Below are 14,083 nucleotides of genomic sequence, written 5' to 3'. Positions count from 1 at the left end.
AAGACATTTCTCAAATTAAGTGAAAATTGTAACCAAAGCAGATTTTAATTCGGATGTTTCTTCTTCCGCGTAAGCTCAGATAAAAAGCCGAAGTTAATTCAGGAACGTGTGAAGGACCCCGTTTGCTCGGGGCCCGTCCCAGCCTCAGGCCGCGCCCCGGCGGTTGGGAACCTCAGCCTGGTGGTTGTGTAAGCCTGTAGGGCTCTAATTAGCTGCATTCACAAACAGCAGCCGGCTCATCAAAATGCCGAGGCCTGGAGAAAGCCACAGCGGGGGTGGCAGGCCGCGCGCGCGCGCGCGTGTGTGTGTGTGTGTGTGTGTGTGTGTGAACCTGGGCGTGATTCGTCCAAGGAGAGCGGTGCACGTGTGTTTGTGTGATACAACTATGTGAATCAAAATAAAAGGAACATTCCGGTTATGAGTTAGAGAACCTCGGGCCCAACAGAACCGAGAGAGAGAGAGAGGGGCGAGCGAGCTGCCAAATCCGTAAATTTGTCGTCCTCCCTCCGATCTGCATTCACGGCGTGGGAGCAGACAACCTCTCCGAAAACAACAACCAGGCACATCGGCGCGGTAAACAAAGGCGACACCTCGCCGTCCCTCTGCTTCTCAGCCAAGAAACAAAATGGCTTCCGAGCTTCGCTTGGAGGCAGAGCGCCAACAAAACGACCCGATTCGCTGCTGATGGGACTTTAGAACAGGAAGTGTGGAGATGGACTGACGGGCAGCAGAGGAAGAATTCAAAGATTTCTGAAATCCAGCTAAACTGGAGTCTAATTTGATGCCTTTAACTCTGTAGTCATGACAAATATTTCATATCCTCTGTAAAGCTCGGTGGTGGAGGGGTAATGATACGGGCTGTGTTCATCTGGAAAGCTAATCATGTTCAGTAACAAGCAAAACGAGCGTCAAACACAGCTAACACCTTAGCTAACGCTAACTCCATTAGCTGTATGGGTCCCACGGCAGATCTTGATGATAAACTGTTTCCTGCTACTAATCGTGAACAGTTCATACATGAATCAGTTCACACAGGAATCAGTTCATACAGATTTCTGTGTGAACGGTTTACGACCCCAAAGCTTCCCGCTGACGTCGCCCAGCAGCAGCGCTCTGTTTACGGCAGTCATCATGGCCGCCGCCTCTACCCATCGATTACAAAATCAACACCAGACTTTCAATCTTTAAAATCTTTCAGATACGATTCAGTTCCAGTTTGGAACTGCTTCAAACTGGATTTTTTGGGGGTGAAAAGATCAGAACCGGGCCGTGAAAAAGTCGTATTTTTGTCTCATTAGCCTGTTGTGTGAAATTAGCCTAAAAGCCGACTGGATGCCGTCCCACAAATAGAGTCCATAGATGGTAACAGGAAGCTGGCATAGTGTGGATTTTATAAATCAGTTTATCTTCAAATAATCCCCAAAGTTCAGGTTTTCTTCCCTTAACGCCATCGGCTCCTCGACACAGTCGGACCAACAACAAACCAACCGAACTGCGTTTCATGGATTCTTCTGTCACGTTTTCCAGCTTCAGACCTTAAAACCATCAGCACACAAACATTCACAACAAGAGCTTAATAAAAACAAGCAGCACCAACAAGAAGTGGCAACAGGAGAATAAAATGAGCTGCGATATAAGGAACTGCATGTTGAAAACCCACAGCTTGATCCTCTGCTTCTGAACCCAAACAATGCATGTAATCACCAGGGTTATGTACCGATCTCAGCAACGTCACCGGCAGGAAAGGATAAGAGCAGCAAATCAGAAAAACAGGAAGTCTCCATCAGGAGCCAACATGAGCAACAACGTTGATGCATCACAGCGAAAATAAAAGACAATATAAACACCGTGGGGTTTTGGTCAGCCTCGGAAACGTCACTGAAAATGTGCTGCAAAGGCAGTTTGAGCAAAAACAACACAATCCTCAAGTCAAAAACTAAGTTTTAAAAGTCACTCTGTCCAACAAAGACATGTCAACCAAGCAGCTCAGAGAACATGACGCCCAGCGATGCTCCAGAAGAAAACCCAAACATTGCAGGAATATTCAAACAGCCATCAGCGAGCAGGTGTAGGGAAAGAGGGAGGACTGAGGAAAAAGAAAGGATCAAGAGGAAGTAGAAGGAGAGAGGAAGGGGAGACGGTGACGTACTTGAGCCGGAGAAATGTCCGCTCCCCAGGGAGGTGGGTCCGTTCTTTCCACTGCTAACAGGAGGGGAAAACATCTACAAGACAAACACAGAGCAGATTACCTCTGAGAGCACCGACGCTGCAAACAGCAAGAAACATCTCTACAGTTACAGCACTGCACTGTGGCATGAAGCGCTTCACTCCAAAACCTCACGTCTGCAGCTGGACGCAGCTCATCTGCTGCCTTTTCTCAGATTAGCTACATGTTTTAAATAGTTTGTCTTCATATAATGACTTGGACTGGGTTTGATCATCAAGCAGCACTTAAAGCCCTGATTAATGCATGATTGGGGTTAGTTTTATAAACCTTAGTCTGCATGTCACAGGGACGTTTCACATCGTCATTAAACATCAAGTCAGAAAGGCTCAGTTAAAGTCTAGGATCGGCTCTCAGTCTAACACAAAAGTTATAACAAGTAAATCTGAGGCAGGAGATCTAACAAATCATCAAATCTCAATTTGAGGGTCCAACACCGACTGTGAGTAAAATCTTACACCAAGAGGGTCAAAGTCTTGAACTTGGTCTTGATTCTGGCTAAGTAAGTCCAAACATGCTGTGGGCATGTGAAACAGGTAATGTTTAAGAAGTCAAACATCAGAAATCTCAACTCAAGACTAACCAGAGGGTCCAACAACAGTTTAAGTCCATAATTCACTAAAGATTGGCAACTTCTGCATCACAGCCAACATCTGGAGCAATCAAAGCCACAACAAGCAGCTCCAAGAGCAAGTCTAATATCAAGACGTCGGCCTGATCCTTAGTCAAGACCAGCAACAGATCCAACGAGACAGACTCTGTTGGACCCGTCCCGTCCTGCGAGTCTGAAACTGAGGTTAGCTCAAGATACGGTCCGATAAATTAAAGTCCTAACAGGAAGGTCCAGGGCACAAAAACTACAACTCAGTCCAACACCAAGAGCGATTCATCCAGAGTCAAACCATTTAGACCTCAGACTTGGTTCAATGAGTCCACAGTTATGGTTGACAAGTCCATGGTGGAGAACAAGACATGTCAAGACAAAGACAACGTGTCCAGAGTCCAATCCTCGCTAAAGGAAGGTAGCTTCCAGGTCCAACAAGCATGAAGTTATCAGTAAGTCACAGCAGCAGACTGACAAACCAAACCAAGACTAGCATGTGAATCTCCGGCCCTAAAACTGGATTTCCACTCCGTAAGACCAAAATCCTGATCTTATCTGGAATGAAATGCTTAGTCAACATTAGCTGCATCGTGGTTAGAGCGGTCTAGTCCAACATGGCTGTAAATACAGGGAGTGAGTCCAAGACAAGGTACAGCAGTTCAACAAGTCAATGAGGTTTAAACCCAGACGATGTCAAGATCTGGTTAGAAAGTCTAGAGACAAGACCGGGACACAGGCAACGTCCAACGTCCCCAACCAGACGACAGAGACTCACAACACGACCAGCATTTAGTTTCTGACCTAAAACTTCATGTACATCAATGCCAGGTCATCCAGATTCACGTCTTAAGTCAAGATGAGCAACATTCAGGTCAGGCCTCACATAGTCAGTCCCAAATAAAGACCAACAGGGACAACCTGGGGCCAATCCTGCCCCAAGTCCAAGTCCTGTCCAAAGAGACCGACGGCATGGTGAGTAAACCCAAAGCAAAGATCACGTATAAATAAGGCAGGATCAGCTGAGTTCACCTCAAGACTAATGGATCCAGAGTCAAATCCCAACTGAGTCAAGTTCCAAGTCCGGTCCAACAAGTCCAAAGGTACGGTGAAACCAAGACTGAAGATCCGAATCTCTGCCTGGACAGAGCAACGCCACGACTGATTAATGCAGACACACGTTCTTAATCAAGACAGTTTCCTCTCAGTCAAGTCTGCAAAACTGACACCAAGTCAGAAGTAGTCAGGTCCCAAAATGATCCAGTCAGGTCCCTAAAATGATCCAGTCAGGTCCCAAAATGATCTAGTCAGGTCCCCAAAATGATCCGGTCAGGTCCCCAAAATGATCCAATCATGTCCCCAAAATGATCCAGTCAGGTCCCAAAATGATCCAGTCAGGTCCCCAAAATGATCCAGTCAGGTCCCAAAATGATCCAGTCAGGTCCCAAAATGATCCGGTCAGGTCCCCAAAATGATCCAGTCAGGTCCCAACTCCTAAATTTAGTCAGGTCAAAGGTCGGGTCCAACAAATCAAAGACATGATGACACTAATAGAGCGACTGGTTTGTCCACGATGACAAACCTCCAAATTCAACATGAAGTCTGATTTATACAAGTTACGATTCCCGAGTCAGGAACCTGTCAGGCTATGAGGGTTAAGACTTGTCTCACACCTTCAAGTCTCTTTATTCAGAGTTAAATTCAAGGTAAAGTCAGGAAACCCGTTTAGCTTTTACTATCAGGTCAACTAGCCAAAGTCCACAGAGTTCAATCAGTTCATTTTGTCTAAAATCTAAGAGGTCAGAAAGTTGGGATTGTCTCGAGTTTGTTGGTTGGAATCTGGAAAGTTTGGGAACAAATCGTCTCAAAATCAAGGATTTCCACATCAAGGTCGAGTCTGAATGTTTGTCTGTCTGAAGACTTTAAAACAAACCATGAAGCAGGTCGTCCGTCCCGCGAGCCGAGTCTCTGGTCCGACAGCAGAGTCACCCTGTGAAATAATTCACTCAGGTGTTTCAGGACAGACTCGACTCTCTGACTCGTTTCGATGAACGCCCAGTCATCATAGAAGACAAACACACAGGAGGAGAGAAACTCCTTTCAGGGTCACTTTGGACGAACGTGCCGGTTTATTCTGGAGTGAAGCGATCCATTCAGACTGAAACGTTGCAGAAAACCATCACACCTAGCCACCACCTGCTCTAGACACGTACAGCAGAAACACAAGCCGAGTTAAAGCGGCGGCTCCTCGGCCAATCAGAGGCGCCTCACCCTGGCAGAAAACGCCACGATTTTCAGGAGAAACGCGGGAACGCGACAGTTTTAGTCGTTTTTCTGGTCGGGATGAAAAGATCTAATCTGGATTATCAGCATCGATAAACGGCTGTGAGGCGCCATGAAGGAAGATAATCGCATAAATTAGAGAGAGGAGGCTCTGCTGCTGCCCTCCTTTGTTTCAACGCGCTGACGAAGGATGCTGCTTCCAATTCAACAAAAACACGAAACATAAAAACTACGCCACCAGAAAAACTCAAATTCACATTAGATACAAAGTTTGTCATTAATCTGATGGGTTTGAGATGCAGGAGGATGTTGTAGAAATATGAGGATAACTGGAAGGATAAAAGGAAAAAGTGGGAGAATTAGAGAAATAAATGGTGATATTTAGATTACAGTGCAGCTTTAAGAGCTGGCAGGGATTTTATTAGACTTTTATTAGCCGATTTATTGGGACCTGCTGCAAACAACAAGAACATTTAGGTTTTAACTCTTTAATATTAAAAAACTCTTTCATTTGTTCAGGGTTTTTAAGAATTGGTCAATTTGTGGTTAATTGTAAAAAATATAAAATAATTTGTGGACATTTCTCTACATATTTTCCTGCAGGCCTCATTCTATGTTAAAGGTGTAATTTGCAACATTTTCATTAAATCGCTTAAATTGCTTTTCATTTCCGATTTGCATCCGGACGCTTCATAATCTGAGCTTTTTCCTGCGAGCTGCGGCGCATTTCAGGGTGTTTCAGTTTCTCTTTTCCCTCCTCCTCACAAAAGTTGCTCCCAGAGGGGGAGAGGCGCAAAAAAAAAAAAAAAAAAAAACATGGCAGAGACTCGATTTCCTGTCCGTCAAGTTCAAAACACAAGCTGCTCATCACAAACAGAGAGGAAGAAATTAAAATAAAGTTTGGAGATAAAATCCTGCTCTCTTTTTTATGTCATGCATTTTGCAAATCCAGCATCGAGCATTTCTATCCTGCTGCAGAAACTAAGTAAAAATCAGAAAAAATCATCAGGCGACACATGAACAGGGAGAAAGAAAAAGACTTAAAATGAGATATACTACCATGGATGTTGGGAACATTTTCAAATCGCTGTTTGGCATCTACAAGACAACAAAATTACTGATGCAGCATCACAATTGTCTGAACACACACACACACACACACACACACACACACACACACACACACACACACACACACACACAGGCAGAAAATCAAATTCAAACAACAATATATGCACAGAGTTTGTTTCTGTAAGAGAAGTTACTCAGAAGTTAAAGTGAGTTAAAAGCAGCAGCAGCAGTCGGAGCTCCGCAGCGGCGCCGAGCCGCGGCTGCCGGCGGCCGGAGAGGCGCGTCTCTTACCGCGCTGAAATCCAGCAGGTCGCTCAGCTCCTTGTCCGTCCCCAACGCGGCCATCCGCTGCTGATGATGGTGCATTTTAGCTAAATCACCTACAAACATGGACACAGCAGACGGACAGAGAGATGGAGAGGAGACAGGAGGGGGGAAGAGGAGAGGAAGAGGAAGAGGAAGAGTAGAGGGGTTCTGTGCGCACCGGGTCGCTTCTTTTGCGTTTTTTTTTCCTCCACAGCGGAATAAATCCAGAAAAACGAGCGCGGAGCCGCGACCAGCGGGGCTAGTTCGGCTTCATCCCCCGAGCTGCGGCTCGCTTCAGTCCCGGTTCCTGGTTTCTGGCAGCAGGAAATAAAACAAACTGACAGGAAATAAAAAGAAGAGAAGAGGGGAGTGTTTTCGCGTGTTTCCCCCCCTCACTCCGCACTCACTCGCTCTTCTTTTCCAGCCGCAAAAAAAAAAAAAAGAAAAGAAAAGAAAAGGAAAAAGCGGAGTGTTTCAGAGGGAGAGTCCAGGCGGGATGCGCGCTGCTCCCAAGCCGGCTGGCAGTGCGCTCCTGTCGGCTGCGGCTGCTGGAGATCCCCCGGTGCGCAGGACGGAGCCCATGCGCAGCGCTGCCTGCCTGGATGCGTGGCTGGCTGCGTGATAAATGCGGGAGTGCGGCCACCTAGCTCACAGCTGCTGCGGCTGCAGGAGCGAGCAGAAACTCTGAGCGCACAACTAAAGCTGGAAGAAGCAGAAAATAGACGAGACGCTTTGATTGACTGGCGGTTTGATGCGGTGATTGGCTGCTTTCATCCGCGATCATTAGGAAACAAACACAGGTGCGTCTCCACGAATCACCCAAACCCGCATTTATTCCATTAATTCCCATCAGAAACCCCACGCAGTCCACGCAGGGGGACATCTTTAGAGTTGTTCTGTAATCGCGTTCATTTCAGCGAAAACTTTCCTCACAAGACAACAAAAACATCCAGAAAACAAGAACATGAATGTGTTTTTAAAGAAGAAATATCCTGTTATGGGAGGGAGAGCTACAAAAAGGTCATTGCTGAAGAAGCCGCTTGGATTTGTTCAATGGAAAGTTTAGTGGAAGGAAAAAACGTGTGAGGAAAAATGTGCAAAACAGCGAAAACAACAAACCTGTGCAAAAATATTTCATTTATTTTACTGGTTTAGTCTCAAAAATTAAAACAAAAAGTGCAATAAATTATAAAAATACTTTATTTACTTTATATTTTTGTTTTGATGATTGTGGCTTATTAAGAATGGAAACCAAAAAACTAATCGACATCCTTCAGGAATGTTGAACCATAAAAATGTAACGGCTGAAGAAGCTGGACGCATTCAAGCATATATCAGTGGAAAGTTCAGTGGAAGGAAAAATTAGGGAGAAAAATTTACAAAAATGGAGAACAAACTTATTAATTTATGTGATTTAGTTGCAAGAAGTACAAAAATTATAAAAGTAAATTTAATTTTATGGATTCATGAACCACAACAACCTTTTGGGGTTTGAGGTTGAGCTGGCTGCATATATTAGTAGAAAGTTAAGTGGAAGAAAAAAGTGCAAAACAGGGAAATTAAATAATTATCCACAAATAGTTCATTTATTGAAGTGATTCAGTTACAAAGCAAAAAATACATAATGATGTAGCAGGACAAGAAATGGAGCCTCATTTCTGAAGAAGCTCTCAGTTCATAATGGTGGAAGGTTAGGTGGAAGGAAAAACTGTGGTAGAAAAACACAAACAACTAGAATAACTTCAGCTTTCAGAGGATTATGAATGAGTGTCTGAAGTTCTGGTTTTAATCTAAATGTAAATCTTTGCTTTGCTCTAAAATCATTTCATCAGATCAGATTGTCATCATCCGCCCCCTGGTGGGAGACTGGAGTACTGCATGTTGGCTTCACAAACCCAGAACATTTCATGTTCAGAGATTTCCTGCTGCAAATATTCAAGTTTTATGAATGTAGCTCAAAACAAATTATAAACATAAAATAATTTTTTAAAACCTTAGAAATTATACAGTAAATAACTTTAAATTTTCATTCAAACTTTCTCATAAAGCCGTTTTATTTCATGACTTTTTTCTCATTATTGGAGTTTTATTCTCAATTTTCTGATTTTATTGTAGTAATATTATGAGTTTTTTCTTGTACAACTTTATTTTCATAATATTTAAAATTTATTTCTCATGAATTTGTTTTAAATTTTATGACTTTATTCTCAAATATTGTCAATTTTATTCTCGTCCTTTTATAACTTTATTTTCATAATTTTAAGGGCCACAAACGGCCCACGGGCCTCTCTTTGGACACCCCTGATCTAAATCATCCCATAATATCTTTGCTTCTACGTCAGGTTTTTCTTCCCATCAACTCTGACCCACAGCATGATGCTGCCACCGCCATGTTCCTCAGCTTGGAAGTCGCAGCATGAAGGAGGTTTGTTGGTCTGAATGTCTGAAAGTCAAGCTGGAGCTACTGGGGTTAGCCAGCTAGCTGGTAGCGACACATGGGTAATAATAATAAAATATGCAGAAGTTATACGGAACTACGCACATGGTAAAAATGAAGTGCACCATCTTTAAATTTTAGGAAATATTAGGGATAAGAAAATGAAATCTTAAAATTACAGATTTATCATTGAAATACTGACTTTATTTATACTATTTCAACTTTATATTTGTACAAGTTTATTGTTAAAATATTATAACTATTCTCATATTTTTACAACAATTTTTGTACATTGATTTCATTCTCATAATCGGCTTCATTTTTGTATTATTATGAATCTATTTTCATATTATACTATTACAGTATTAGAGAAATATTAGAAGGTAAATGGACCTAGTAAGTATTAATATTTTCTGTTTTCTGAAAGATAATCCCATCAAATAAACTATAAATTGATTAATTCTGGAGATTATGTTTATTTCAAACAAAAAGTGAAAAAACAAAAACACAAATGTCAGCTAAAGGTTTAAAAACTGCAGATGGTATTTTAATGATCATAAAAACCTGAAAAAGAAACTCCTGCTGATTTAAATGTTTAATTTGTTGGATTTCCTGTGTTTTTTGCAGGTGTGTTTTGTATTTTCATCGTGTCTGAACAGCAGAATAAACTGGTTTTATCAGTGCGTGAAAGGAGGGAAGAACATTTAGAGCAACAGTTTAGTCTGAGTTTCATCCTTGAGTCGCAGCAGAACGAACAGTCACAGCCTGACACCGTATCTCTGTCTGCGGGTCAAACAACAACCAGATTCAGAAGTAAAAGATTCACCTGGCGTGACGTCGAGCCGGTCCGTTTCCGCTCAGACGCCCAAACTTCAACTCTGAGAAAATTAAGACGATTTGTTTCCAGCCTTATGAAATTAAAAAATGTTTGAAACAGAGAAACTTTAAGAGAAGTGTAGAAAAGTATTTTCTTGTTTTCACGTTTCTCTTCATGTTGTTCAGGAAGAATAAATGTAATCCCTCGTTTGTCGGCTTTAAATCCACTTTTTAAGCCTAAATTATATTTTTGTTTTGATTGATTTTGTCGTCTAAATGCAGAAATGTTGAATTTAGCTCCTCCTGTTGCTCCCGTTTGTCTCATTTTTTCAATCTGTTCAGCTTTCTCTACTCCTCTTGCATTTTTGAACCATTACGTCCAGGGGCGTCTCTAGGTTTTATGGACCGGGGGGGCTTAGCCCACAGGACGTTAGCAAACGTAGCGGGAAAGCACAAAATTGATCAAACAGCAACAAAACGAACAAGTTCCACTTTTAAAATAGAAACAACTTCCGCTACAAAGTAACTAAACAGTTAATGAACATCATAACCTTCCTAAAATAATCTTTCTTGCCAAAATACGATTTAGTCAAAAAAAAAAAATCACAATTAGACCAACTATGACTAGCTAAGCTGAAATATGTTTAATTTAAATAATTTCAGTAAAATGTGTAATAAACTAAAGTTAAATAGACTAGGGTAGTCAATATAATCTATGATTTGTTTCTCTTTGCATTTACAGTTTTCAGGAATCCTTTGAAAAACATTTGTGTAAAGTTTCATGTTTGTATCATTCTAGCCACATTTCAGAAAATCACCCAGAATATTAAATGAAATAAAGAGAAACTGATTTATGATCATATTTTAATTAAAAATAAAAGTTTATATGATTTAAAACTGTGAACTGGTTTGTTGATGTGACATCCTAGCTATTGTTTTTCTAGCAGTAGCATTGTGCTTTCAGCTAATGTTAGCACTGTGGGCTAACTGTTAGCGGCTTGAAAATATAATCATTCTGCATATTTTGAACAGTATTAATACATAAACAGCTTGGCAATGTTTTATCATTTTAATCTTTGGGAACAAATTAACCAAATACATTCAGAGACATTCTGGGTGCTAGCGTTAGCTAACTCGCTATGTTGAGGCCTTTTTTACAACACGTGTTCATTTATGTTTTGGTAGCATTTTCTGCCTCCAAAATGAAAAACAAACATTTTTAAACAATTTGAGAAGAAAACCTTTTAATAATTTAATGTGGAAAGGAAAATTTTAAAAACAAGATAAGTCAACTTTAGGCTAAACTAATGAGCTAATTTAAAAGGTGATGAGAAGCTAAATAACAAATAGGCTAAAATAATCCAGGTCAGGACAACGTTTAGAGATTTCTAAAGTCTCATTTTCTTTTTCCAGACCATCTAGACGGCGCAGGAACCCGGACCACGCTGATTTGTTTTGAAAAGCATTACAAGCATGACCACAACTGAGACGTAGCTGGAAACTCAGAAAGTGTGGTGAAAGTTTTCAGCCCCGATTCAGACCAGCTTTCTTCCTGCTCTGAATCAGTGCTAATAAAAACACACACATTTAAACACAAAGGCCCTGCAGGAAAGCTGTGCAAGCAAACACACACACACACACACACACACACACACACACACACACACACATCCCCTCTGTGGTCCAAACAGCGTGTTTTTGCCAAACACCTGTGTAATCGTCCAGCTGTGGGGAATGGTGGGAAGTGAGGAGGGAGAACTGGATGCCACACAGCTAACAGCTAACGGCTAACGGCTATTAGCTGCAGCTAAACAGCAAGACTTTTGTTGTCAATGTTTGATTCTCAAATGTGACGTTAATGGATTAAACTGTTCATTTCCTTTACTCTGCTGTTATATCAACCAGAAAAGCCAAAGGTGGAACGTCTTAGAGGTTTTCTGTTTGCAGAAAACTTGAAACAAACTTTAGACAAACCAACCAAACATCAATAAAACACTGAAGGCGCCATTTTAAGACTTCCCTGTTAGTTCTGGATTTAATTTGAAAATAATAAAAACATTTAAAGCTTTAGACACACTAGCTAGGCTAAAATGTACTTAATTTAAATATAATACATAATAAAATAAACTGAGATAGGCTGAGATATATAATATTAACCATGATTAGCTAAACTAAGGTATGCTAAACCTACAGAAGCTATTTATGATAAGACAAACTATAACTAGCTAAGGTAATGTATGCTTTGTGTAAACAGAATGAGCTAATTATGATACGTTTAAATAAGTTGAGACAAACTATGGCAAACAAGCTAAGGTATGCTAAATTTAAATGAAACAAATAAGACAAACTATGATTAGCTAAGCTGGTTAGCCTCATGCTAAATCTAGAAAAGCTATAAGACTAATGATGACTAGCTTAAGTTAAATAGCTTAAATATGATAAGGCAAACTATAACTAGCTAAGCTAAGGTTTGGTTAGCTTAACTAGAATGAGCTATGAATGATTCGCTAAAGTAAAAAACATTTAAATAAGTTAAGACAAACTACAAATAGCTGAGCTAAAGTAATTTTAAATTACATAAAACAAGATGAGGCTAACTATGATTAGCTAACTAAGGGAGCTAAGATAGCTAAGGGAAGCTAAGCTAAACTAATACACTACTATAAACTGATGTTTACCTGAAAATGTAAAGGTAGGTTCATGTTTTCTCACTTTTATACCAAATTTCTACATTATTAAAAGTTTTACTGCAATCTGAGTTTAAACGTTTTGTGTAGAAAATATTCTGCTTTATTGCTGTAAAAATGTACTTTAAAGATGGTTATTTCATTACATTATTTTGTCCTCTTTGAGGCTGGTGTGTTAGCATGCAGCTAGCTGAACCTCCACCTGTCCACTCAGGTGAACGTGACGATGACTAGCAGCTAAAGCCGCTGAGCTTCTCTCCAGCAGGAGTTTCGTCCTCTGCGCCTCTCTGGGCGTCTCGGCGTTCTTTGTTTTTTTCTGACAGCAGAAGCAGGCAGATGGCGGCAGGCAGCGGTTTACACAGGTGTCTCCAGTTTGTATTTACTGTAAATGTGTTCGCCAGAAGGTGACGGAGTTTGAAGGAGGGAGCTGAGGTGAAGTTCAGGTCAGTTTCTGTGAAACTCTCCAAACAACGCTCACATTTATCCAGAAAACATTACAGAGAAAAAAACCATACTCTTACATTTTTACATTTCTACAGTAAATTCATGATTCATGTTATTAAACTATGTTGTTCTTTCTTCATGAATATTTAATTAGGTGTCTTACTGGCAGACCTTGGAAATAGATTCAAGAGCAGAATCGTTTTATAACGAGATGCAAATCATGTGAAAATGAGAAACTTTATTAAAATGAGGAACCTGTTAATGAGACGAGTTTTTTTAATCTTGTAATAAAGTTTGTCATTAAAACGAGAAAACTTTCATTTAATGAGACTCAAAACAAGTTACAATGAGAACTTTCTCATTAAAATGGCTCATTATAATGAGAAACTATAAAAAATAACTTGTTATAACGATATATAAAATGTTTCTCATTAAAACAAGAACATTTAATTAAAGTGAGAAAAATTCCTCGTAACGAGACAAGAAAGTTTCTCATTAACAAGAGAAAATAACGAGAATTTTCTCTTTTTAATGAGAAACTCATTTAACTAGATGAGTTTAATATCTTGCTCAGATGTAAAAGGTTTTTCTTTTAAATGTAAAATTACGGCTCGTTAAAGACACATAAAGCAGCTCAAAATGAATGAAAAATGATTTTTATTATTCATTTGGTTCAAATTTAAACAAGATCATTTTAGCCATTAATCTGGCACTGAAAGGCTTCCATACACCAGAATCAGGACAAGCCCCAAAAACTTCCTAAAAATACCAACAACAAAACAAAACGTGTTTATTTTCACAAGCAGCTGATTTATGGATTCAGACGGCGCTTCTGCTGATGGAGGAGCGTCTGAGCGCCACTGAGCTAACGCAACGCCGAGCTAACTCAACACTGAGCTAACGCAAGGCTGAGCTAACGCAACGCCGAGCTAACGCAACACTGAGCTAATGCAAGGCCGAGCTAACGCAACGCCGAGCTAACGCAACACTCAGCTAGCGCAACGCCGAGCTAACGCAATGCCGAGCTAACCCCACCCCTAGCTAACGCAACGACTAGCTAACGCAATGCCATGTGTCGAAGTGTGTGTTGTCATGTGTGTGTCAAAGTGTGTGTCATCATGTGTGTCATCGTGTGTGTCAAAGTGTGTGTCATCATGTGTGTGGAGGCTTAAAGTGACGCTGCTGAGTCAGCAAACACAAAGCAGGAAGAGAGG

The 14,083-nt window shown here is 40.7% G+C and overlaps 3 long non-coding RNA genes across 3 annotated transcripts; 2 read left to right on the top strand and 1 right to left on the bottom strand.

Annotated features, from left to right (window-relative positions):
* Nucleotides 1–1,991: 1,991 nt before the first annotated feature.
* On the bottom strand, nt 1,992–6,864 carry LOC106964304 (uncharacterized). The gene is made up of 3 exons (XR_001428379.1): nt 6,471–6,864; nt 6,168–6,206; nt 1,992–2,222 (listed from the first exon to the last, which is right to left on the bottom strand). It is a non-coding gene; the product is annotated as an uncharacterized LOC106964304 (long non-coding RNA).
* LOC106964306 (uncharacterized) lies at nt 2,232–5,989 on the top strand. The gene is made up of 2 exons (XR_001428381.1): nt 2,232–4,266; nt 4,334–5,989. It is a non-coding gene; the product is annotated as an uncharacterized LOC106964306 (long non-coding RNA).
* Nucleotides 6,865–6,992: 128 nt separating the features above from the next.
* On the top strand, nt 6,993–11,619 carry LOC106964305 (uncharacterized). The gene is made up of 3 exons (XR_001428380.1): nt 6,993–7,285; nt 8,828–8,910; nt 11,152–11,619. It is a non-coding gene; the product is annotated as an uncharacterized LOC106964305 (long non-coding RNA).
* The last annotated feature ends 2,464 nt before the right edge of the window (nt 11,620–14,083 follow it).

The sequence above is a fragment of the Poecilia latipinna genome, unplaced genomic scaffold (assembly GCF_001443285.1).
Source record: "Poecilia latipinna isolate Pla-1442-1.1 unplaced genomic scaffold, P_latipinna-1.0 Scaffold1654, whole genome shotgun sequence".
NCBI lineage: Eukaryota > Metazoa > Chordata > Actinopteri > Cyprinodontiformes > Poeciliidae > Poecilia > Poecilia latipinna.
This window is presented reverse-complemented; position numbering and strand designations above follow the sequence as displayed.